This window comes from Tachyglossus aculeatus, chromosome 4 (assembly GCF_015852505.1).
Source record: "Tachyglossus aculeatus isolate mTacAcu1 chromosome 4, mTacAcu1.pri, whole genome shotgun sequence".
NCBI classification, from domain to species: Eukaryota; Metazoa; Chordata; class Mammalia; order Monotremata; family Tachyglossidae; genus Tachyglossus; species Tachyglossus aculeatus.
The window spans coordinates 77,272,671-77,281,909 of NC_052069.1; the positions used below are offsets into that span (position 1 = coordinate 77,272,671).

General features: G+C 42.2%; 1 non-coding gene across 1 annotated transcript; it reads left to right on the forward strand.

The window, feature by feature from the left end:
- The first annotated feature begins 2,195 nt into the window (after positions 1-2,195).
- On the forward strand, positions 2,196-2,333 carry LOC119927632. Its single transcript, XR_005450617.1, has one exon. It is a non-coding gene; the product is annotated as a small nucleolar RNA SNORA7 (small nucleolar RNA).
- Positions 2,334-9,239: the final 6,906 nt, after the last annotated feature.

A 9,239-nucleotide genomic window follows, 5' to 3' on the forward strand; every position in this document is an offset into this window, starting at 1 on the left:
ACCATCTGCATTAGTCAAAAAGATAATTTGTCTGATAGACTGTAGTCCATGTCTGCCGCTCTGATAAAAAGGTTTATTTCTTTACTCTGGAAAGCACATTTCAAATCGCATCTTAGAATGAAAGAATAAAATAAGGTGTGTTAGAATTTCTGATTTGGGGAGTTGGAAAATGTAATTTAATTTGTTCAGATCAGAAGTCCTTTCTACCAGAACAATCACTGGTAAATTCAACTTGAACATACTAAGACCACAATCTCATATCAATCCACTTCTCCCCACCAATGACCATCTCTGCTTTCCAGAAACAAAGAAGGGACCTGTATGAAAAAGAGCGAATTGATAGTTCACCAATAGACTTGAGAGTGAAAAAAATGAGGAAAGTGAGAGTATTAAGAGTGACGCTTACACCCAAACCTGTAAAGATTTACAGGCTCACATGGACCACTTTAGTCAACTGCATTAGGGTTACTGAGCACCAACGGAAGACAAACATTGCATTGTGAATCATCAAACAAAACCTGTTGAGTTTGCTTACCTTAGAGGAAAAATGATCTATCAAAAACAACTCAGTCTGCAGGGTCTGACCTACCTCAAAAATTGCTAGACATTTCTTCCTGTTCTTTGAGACTCTGGTGATTTGTGTGCTTCCTTTATTTGCTGAGAGGCTGGTGTGTGGCCGTGGAATTTATCCTAATCCTAATCCTAATCCTAAAAGGTGGCAAATCATCTCTTCCATTTCCCTTGGACTATCAGTTCCCAACAATGCAAAGCAAGCTTAGAGTGTAGGACATTAAAGGAGCAGCAAGGCAATCTAAAGCTCAAATAAGGAGGCAAGAGGGAAAATAAGGCAGAAGAGGAAAAGGGTAATCAATCCATCAGTGGTATGTGTAGAGCACTTTACTAAGTACTTGGGAGAGTACAATTCGACAGAGTTGGTAGATACATTCCCTGCTCACAAGGAGCTTACAGTCTAGAGTGGGAGACAAACATTAATATAAATAATGGGCCTGAGGGTGGAGTGAATATCAAGTGCTTAAAGAATGCAGATCCAAGTTCAAGGGCAGAAGTAGAAAAGGAAGATGAAAGAGGGAAAGCAAGGAAAATAAGAAAGGAATCAAGAGAGAGAGAAGGAAAGGAAATGGGGGAACAAGAGAACAGGGGAGGAAGTAGAGCATGGTGCAGCAAATCAGCATGGCATAGTGGATAGAGGATGGGCCTGGGAATCAAAAGGTCATGGGTTCTAATCCTGGCTCCACCATTTGTCTGTTGTGTGACTTTGGGGAAGTCACTTCATTTCTCTGGGCCACAGTTACCTCATCTGTAAAATGGGGATCAAGACTGTGAGCCCTTCATGGGACAAGGGGCTATGTCCACCCCAATTTGCGTGCATCTACCCCAGTGCTTAGTACAGGGCCTGGCACATAGTAAACCCTTAACAAATACCATAATAATAATAATAATAATAATAATAGAGAGATGAAGAGAGGGAGGAAGTGAGAAGCCAGGATGGTTAAGGAGATCTCCAGCAAGGGAAGAGAGTCAGGGGGCTAGTGTATGTGGGAGCTCCTCAGTGGGAATAAATATAAGTCAGTGAGGGTAAGAAAGGTGACATTTGAGGAGGAACATGGTCTAGTGGAAGGAGCAGGGACCTGAGAGTCAGGAGACATGGGTTCTAATCCCAGTTCTGCCACATGTCTGCTGTGTGACCTTAGGGAAGTCATTTAACTTCCATGTTCTTCAGTTATTCCATTTGTAAAACGGAAATTAAATCCAACTCCCTCCAGAAATAGAATCCAGATTATCTGAGTCCGAGGAGGCTGGTGCCAGGGATATATTGGTGTCACCAATATGGCAGGGACTGTGAATTCCACATTGGCCTTTTCAGCCACACACTTACTCATAGGTGAACTTCACCACCTGTGATGTCTTCCTCATTTAGGACAACTAGATAGATATATGTGATGTGGGAGAAGCAGAGTGGCCTAATGGAAAGAGCACAGTCTTGTGAGTCAGAGGACCTGGGTTCTAATCCTGGCTCTTCCACTTACCTCCTTTGTGACCTTGGGCAAGTCATTTAACTTCTTCGTGTCTCAGTTTCCTCTTATGTAAAATGGGGATTCAAAATCTGTACTCCCTCCTACATAGACTGTGAGCTCCATCTGGGCCTTGATTATCTTATAAGTACCCTAACGCTTACCTTTTCAGGGTCATGCCTGGAGAGTTTCCAGTACTCTGCCAGTCTTGACTACAGGAAGGAAAGTCAAGCAGAGGCATACCTATTCCATTCCTAGCTTGGGCAATGGCTAGTGAGTGGAAGGCAATCTGCTACAAGTGAAAACTCACCTGTGCTGGGCAGCAGCAGCATGGGAGAGAATCGAGAGCAGAAACTAGTCCACTGCACAGAAGGAATCAATAGTAAACCACTTCCGTACTTTTACCAAGAAAACTCTATGGATACACTACCAGAATGATTGCAGATGGAAGTGGGGCATTCTGGGAGAGGTATGTCTATGGCGTCGCTATGGGTGGGACACAACTCGACAGTAATAAGACAAGAACAACAACAACCCTAGTGCTCAGTATAGTGCTTGGCACATAGTACATGCTTAGTAAATAACACAATTATTATTATTGTGTAGATGGATCATTATTACTCTCTTTTTCATTTGTACTGTGGGAACAAGGAACCATCCTAGGGAAGTTATAAAGGTTATGATCAGTTCCTTTAGAAAACCTTTGGTTTCTCTCAAGGCATAGATAATATTTACCAAGCTGGTAAGGATATAGTGTGACTTCAGTTGAACATAGACACATTTCCTCTAAGAGGAAGTTTTGCATGTGGAATGAAAGCTTCCACTTGAAAATCTAAAATATGAAGAGCTGGTCTTTTGCAATAGAAAAATAGTAGCATTGAATATTGCCAGGTAAAGCAAGACTGTATTAGATTAAAAATCAAGCTGATATGGCCATCAAGTAAGCTCCTTTGTGGGCAGGAGATGAGCCTGGGGCTTTTCCAGTAAATTCCCAATGACTGACTCCCTGGGTATTGCCTGAGTATACTCCTCCTCCTCCTCCTCCTCCTAATACTAAAATTTTAAAGTTAGGATATACTCCCTTCCTTCTCATTTGCTTCATAAATCATGAAGCAACATGACATAATAGAAAGAACACAAAATGGAAAGTCAGAACAACGGGGTTTAAATACCAGCTCTGCCACCTGCCAGCCGTGAGACCTTGGGTGAGTCACTTTATTTCTTGCATTTCAATTTCCTCATAAGTAAAACAGGGATTAAATGCCTGTTCTCCCTTCCCCTTAGACTGAGACAGAGACTCTGCCTGGTATGATTGGATTATGTCTGCACCAGCATATAACACAGTGCTTGGCATATAATCACTGAACAAATACCTCAGTAAATATTATTATTTTCATAAATCACTAGGATTTTGGTCAAAACAAGTATATGCAACTCCTCCCTCCAAGTGACTATAAAAACACTTATCCTGTCTAAAGATCTCCTATTTCTAAGTTACATTTCACTTTCCAGCTCCTAAAATTAGTAATTCTAACTGCCTTGATCATTGGCATTTGGGAAAATAAATATCAAGGAGACATCTGTGAGTAAAAGGTCATTTGTTGAAAGATGATAGCATCAAGATGAAAAGGATCTATTGCAAGACTAGCTAATATAAATCATTTTAGCCTGTTCTGTAAAGAGATGTGAAGAGCAGTTGGTAGGCCCATTTTAATGCCAAGTCAATAGGGCTCAGATGCTTTTTATTGATTCAAGGATATAAAATTCAGGAGACTAGCAAATGCCGTATATTTCCTAAATCTCATTTACGGGCTACTGCTTGGATAGACACTGCAGTAACTTCACAAATAGAATAGAATGGACATATAAGCAGTGACCTGGGAGTCAGAGGACCTGGGTTCTAATCCCAGAAGTGTCAGTTGGATGCTGTGTGACCTTGGGCAAGCCAATTGACTTCTCTGTGCCTCAGGTTCCTCAACTATAAAATGGGAATTCAAAACCTGTTCTTTCCATTACTTAGTCTGTGAACCTCACATGGGACAAGGATGCTGTCTCACCTGATTAACTTGTATCTACCCCAGTGCTTAGAACAGTGATTGACACATAGTAAGAGCTTAACGGATACCATAAATAAATTAGTAAATGACATGACTGAGAGCAGGAAGGTAGCTAATAAACTGAGATCAATCAATCAATCAATAAATATTTTTTTATGGAGCTCTTAACTGTGTGCAGAACATGTACTATGCTCTTGAGAGAGTATGATATAACAAAGCTGACAGACATGTTCCCTGCCAACAGTGACTTTTCAGTATAGTGAAGTATTACCTCTTTTGATGTTTGGGAGGAACACAATCCGTGTTTTTCCTCTAAATCAATGGAGTTTATTGAATGTTTACTGTGTGGAGAACACTGTAATAAGCACTTGGGTAAGTACAATATAATGAACTTACAGTCTAGAGACAAGCTTACAGTCTAGAAGAAGCTTACGCCTAAAGGAAGCTTACGCCTAAAGGAAGCTTCCCACCTCTCTTTCAGTGTCAATCATTCAGTCCTATTTATTGAGTGTTTACTGTGTGAAGAGCATCTAACATTGAACAGTAGGGTACAGAAAAATCTTTTTTTTTTTAATTGGTATTTGTTAGGTCCTTACTATGTGCCAGGCGCTATACTAAGCAACGGGCTAGATACGAGATAATCAGATTGGACAAGACCATGTCCCACATGGGTATGACTTAACTGAGGCACAGAGAAGTTAAGAAACTTCCCCAAGGTCATACTGCAGACACTTGGTGGGGTGGGAATTAGAACCTGGGCCCTCTGACTCACAAGCTCATCCTCTTTCCAATACAGCTTTAGTCTTTCTTGTTAATCAGTATGGTTAGATCATAGCAATGGTACTTACTGACTGCTTACACTGTGCAGAGCACCTGTGGTAAGTACTTGGGAGAATAATAAATGTGCTCTTTCCACTACTCTGGGCAAGGTCTGGAGACCTGAAATGGGGAAACTGAACGCAAGGAGGGTAAAGGAAGCAGCGTGGCTTAGTGGAAAGAGGCCAGGCTTGGGAGTCAGAGATCATGGGTTCTAATCCCAACTCCGCCACTTGTCAGCTGTGCGAGTTTGGGCAAGTCACTTAATAATAATAATAATAATGGCATTTGTTAAGCGCTTATTATGTGTGAAGCACTGTTCTAAACACTGGGGGGATACAAGATGATCAGGTTGTCCCATGTGGTGCTCACAGTCTTAATCCCCATTTTACAAATGAGGTAACTGAGGCTCAGAGAAGTTAAGTGACTTGCCCAAGGTCACACAGCAGACAGACTTAACTTCTCTGGACCTCAGTTCTCTCATCTGTAAAAGGGGGATGAAGACTGTGAGCTCCATGTGGGACAACCTGATTGCCTTGTATCTACTCCAGCACTTAGAACAGTGCTTGGCACATAGTAAGCACTTAGCAGATACCATTATCATTATTTTAAGGAGTGGGTAAAACAAAAGCATCAGACAATACTGCATCCCAGCTGAAAACAGGGAGTCAGTTTTATTGCTGTGGTTATTTTCTATGGTACCAATTCAGCATTTACTATGTGCTAGGCACTATTCTAAGAACTGGAGTAGATACAAAGTAATCAGGTTGGGCACAGTCCATGACCCACGTGGGGTTCACAGTCTTAATCCCATTTTACAGATGAGGTAACTGAGGCATGGAGAAGTTAAGTGATTTTTCAAGGTCACACAAAAGACAAGTGGTGGAGCCGGGACAAGAACCCAGGTCCTTTTGACTCCTAGACCATACTGTCTCCACCAGATGATGCTCTCCACTAGAACACGCTGCTCTAAACCTGCCATTAAGAAGGGAGTGGCTCTCAGAGGAAAAGCACTGCCACATTAAGCACAAACCCCAGCAAGAGACAATTTTTTTGAATCACCAGTATGGGTCAGACTGTGGATCCCACAATGGCCTTTTTAGACACGTACACACTCATAGGTGTACTTAACCATAAGTTCTGTCTTCCACGAATGAGAATGACAGCTAATAATAATTGTGGCATTTGTCAAGTGCTTAATATGTCCATGTACTCTACTAAGCGCTGGAGTGGATACAAGCGAATCAGTTAAAACCCAATCCCTGTCCCACGTGGGACTCACAGTCTTAATCCCCATTTTACAGATGAGTTAACTGAGACCCAGAAAAGTGAAGTGACTTACCCAAGGTCTCTTGGAAGACAAGTGGTGGAGCCTAGAATCCATGAGCTTTTGACTCCCAAGCCCATGTTCTATCCACTAGGCAATGTTGCTTCTCTCTATATACATAAGTGAATCGTTACTGTTCCCTTTTTAATCTGTACAGTGGGATCAAGACACCATCCCAGGGATAGTCTAAAGTTAAATGAGTTGTTGAGTTTGAGCCTCACATCCAAGGCTCCACAGGAAGGCAAGAGCCCCCTCTGCCCCATTGCTATTTGTCCCATTCTTTCCCCAGTGCAGCTGTTGAAATAATGAAACACACTTGTGTGTTGTTGGGGAAAGACATACATTCCCTCCATGATTTGAGGCTGTGCTGGCATCCCTTTGAAGTCAAAAGGCACCCATTCACTAAGCAGGAGACAGAGTTTGGCTTGGAATTTGTAAAATGCCATAAGTGCCCAGAAATACTACAAAGGAACCTCACAATTATTCATGTTTTCTATTTTCCTACATAATTTGGCCATCTCTACCCTTCAGAGAAATGTGTGTCATTATATCCCTTGAAAATCATTAGGCCGGCAAATCAGAAGACTTATTTAATATTAAGTGTAACAGGACAGTCTTAGGAACACTACTTATTTGATCGTCTATTCAAGTGGAGATTTATGGTTTCTGGAATTCCTTACTAGAATAAGAATCAGTAGGCTATAAATGCCACTCAGGATTTTCACAGGGACTCCGTTGGAGCAGTTTACTGGCAATTTATCTAGTCCCAGGATATGCATTCCCTATATTGAACACATTCAGTCATTGCCTCAGCAAACGTTTGAAATTAAGCTGATGATTCATGCTCTATCTAGACTCAACAGGTTAGGCCTGGACCTGGGTTCTAATTCCAACTCCGCCACTTGTCTGCTGTGTGACCCTGGTCTAGTCACTCCACTTCTCTGGGCCTCAGTTACCTCATCTACAAAATGGGGGTTAGACTGTAGGACAGGAACTGTGGCCAACCTGATTACCTTATAACAACCCCAGCACTTTATACAGTGCTTGGCACAAAGTAAACAACTTAAAGATACTACAATTATTATTATTATTATTATTACTTTTGAACCCCAGGATTGACTAAGTTCTTCCTAGGAATTCTTCCAGCTCCACCACCTCCTCCTCCGTGACTGACTGAATGAATCCTCAGTCAGGCACAGACAGGGTTTCCTCAGCCAGCTGTCACCACAAAGAACCTCCATGTGACGTATGATGCAAGCATGAGGTTCTGCCTGCAGAGAGCAGTGTGATGAAGTCACACAAGAATCATATTTTGGCTCTGTTTGTGTGGCAAAATAGACATTTCCAGAGTTGTCCAGCCCCATTGGAGTAGCAGGGAGCAGCCCCAGAGCCCCCGCCAGGTTCAAAGTAGCAATGCCCACAACCCTAGAGTGACTGTGATCAATGTAAGAGGGCGTTTGCGGAAAAATTAATTAATCATATTTATTGAGTGAGCACTTACTGAACTAAGTGCTTGGGAAAGTACAATATAACAAAGTTAGTAGACACATTGCCCACAGTGAGTTTACAGTCCAGATGAGGATATAGACATTAATATAAATATAGAGAAGCAGCATGGCATAGTGGATAGAGCATGGGCCTGGGAGTCAGGTAGTCATGAGTGCTAATTCCGGTTCCACCACTTGTCTGCTATGTGACCTTGGACAAGTCACTTCACTTCTCTGGGCCTCAGTTACCTCATCTGTAGAATAGAGATTGAGACTGTGAGCTCTACATAGGATGGGGACTGTGTCCAGCTTGATATGCTTGTATCCATCCCAGCACTTAGTACAATGCCTGGCACATACTAAGCGCTTAACAAATGCCATCATCATTATTATTAAATAAATCAATTATGGATATGTATGTAATGCTGTGGGGCTGAGGGGGGAATGAATAAAGGGCGCAAATCCAAGTGTTAAGGTGATAAGGCAGTGTGGCTCAGTGAAAGAGCATGGACTTTGGAGTCAGAGGTCATGGGTTCGAATCCCATGAGCCTCAGTTACCTCATCTGTAAAATGGGGTTTAAGACTGTGAGCCCCACATGGGACAACTTGATCACCTTGTATTCCCCGCCGCCCCCCGTGCTTATAACAGTGCTCTGCTCATAGTAAGTGCTCAACAAATGCCATCATTATTATTATTATTATAAAGAACAGAGTGAGAAAAGAGGAAATGAGGGCTTAGTTGAGGAAGGTCTCTTGGTAAAGATATGCTTTTATTGTATTAGCTTCCTTGCTGACCTCCCTGCCTCTTTTCTCTCTCCACTCCAGTCCATACTCCATTCTGCTGTCTGAATAATTTTTCTTCAAAAACATCCAGACCATTTCCTCACACCTCAAGAAACTCCAGTGGTTGCCCATCCACCTCCACATCAAGCAAAAATGCCTTACTGTTGACTTTAAAGCACTTAATCACCTTGCCCCTCCTATCTCAGCTTGCTGCTCTCCCATTACAACCTAGCCCACATATTTCATTTCTCGGATGCTTTCTCACTCTACCTTAATTTTATCTATCTTACTGCCGACCACTCGCCCACATGCATGTAGGCTACTTCTGGCCTGGAATGCCCTCCCTCCTCATGTAAGACAGATAATTGCTCTGCCCCACTTCAAAACCTATTGAAGGTACATCACCTCCAGGAAGCCTTCACTGACTGAGCCCTCCTCTTCTCTTCTCCCATTCCCTTCTGTGCTGCTCATGGTCACACAGCAGGCAAGTGGCAGAGCAGGGATTAGTACATTTTGGCAACATAGAGAGATAATCCCTACCCAACAATGGGCTCAAAGTCTAGAAGGGGGAAGACAGTCAACAAAACAAAAGATAACAAGTAGACAGGCATCAATAGCATCAATATAAATGAGTAGAATTATAGATACATACACATCATTAATAAAATAAATAGTATAATAAATATGTACATATATTCACAAGTGCTGTGGGGTGGAGAAGGGGGTAGAGCAGAGG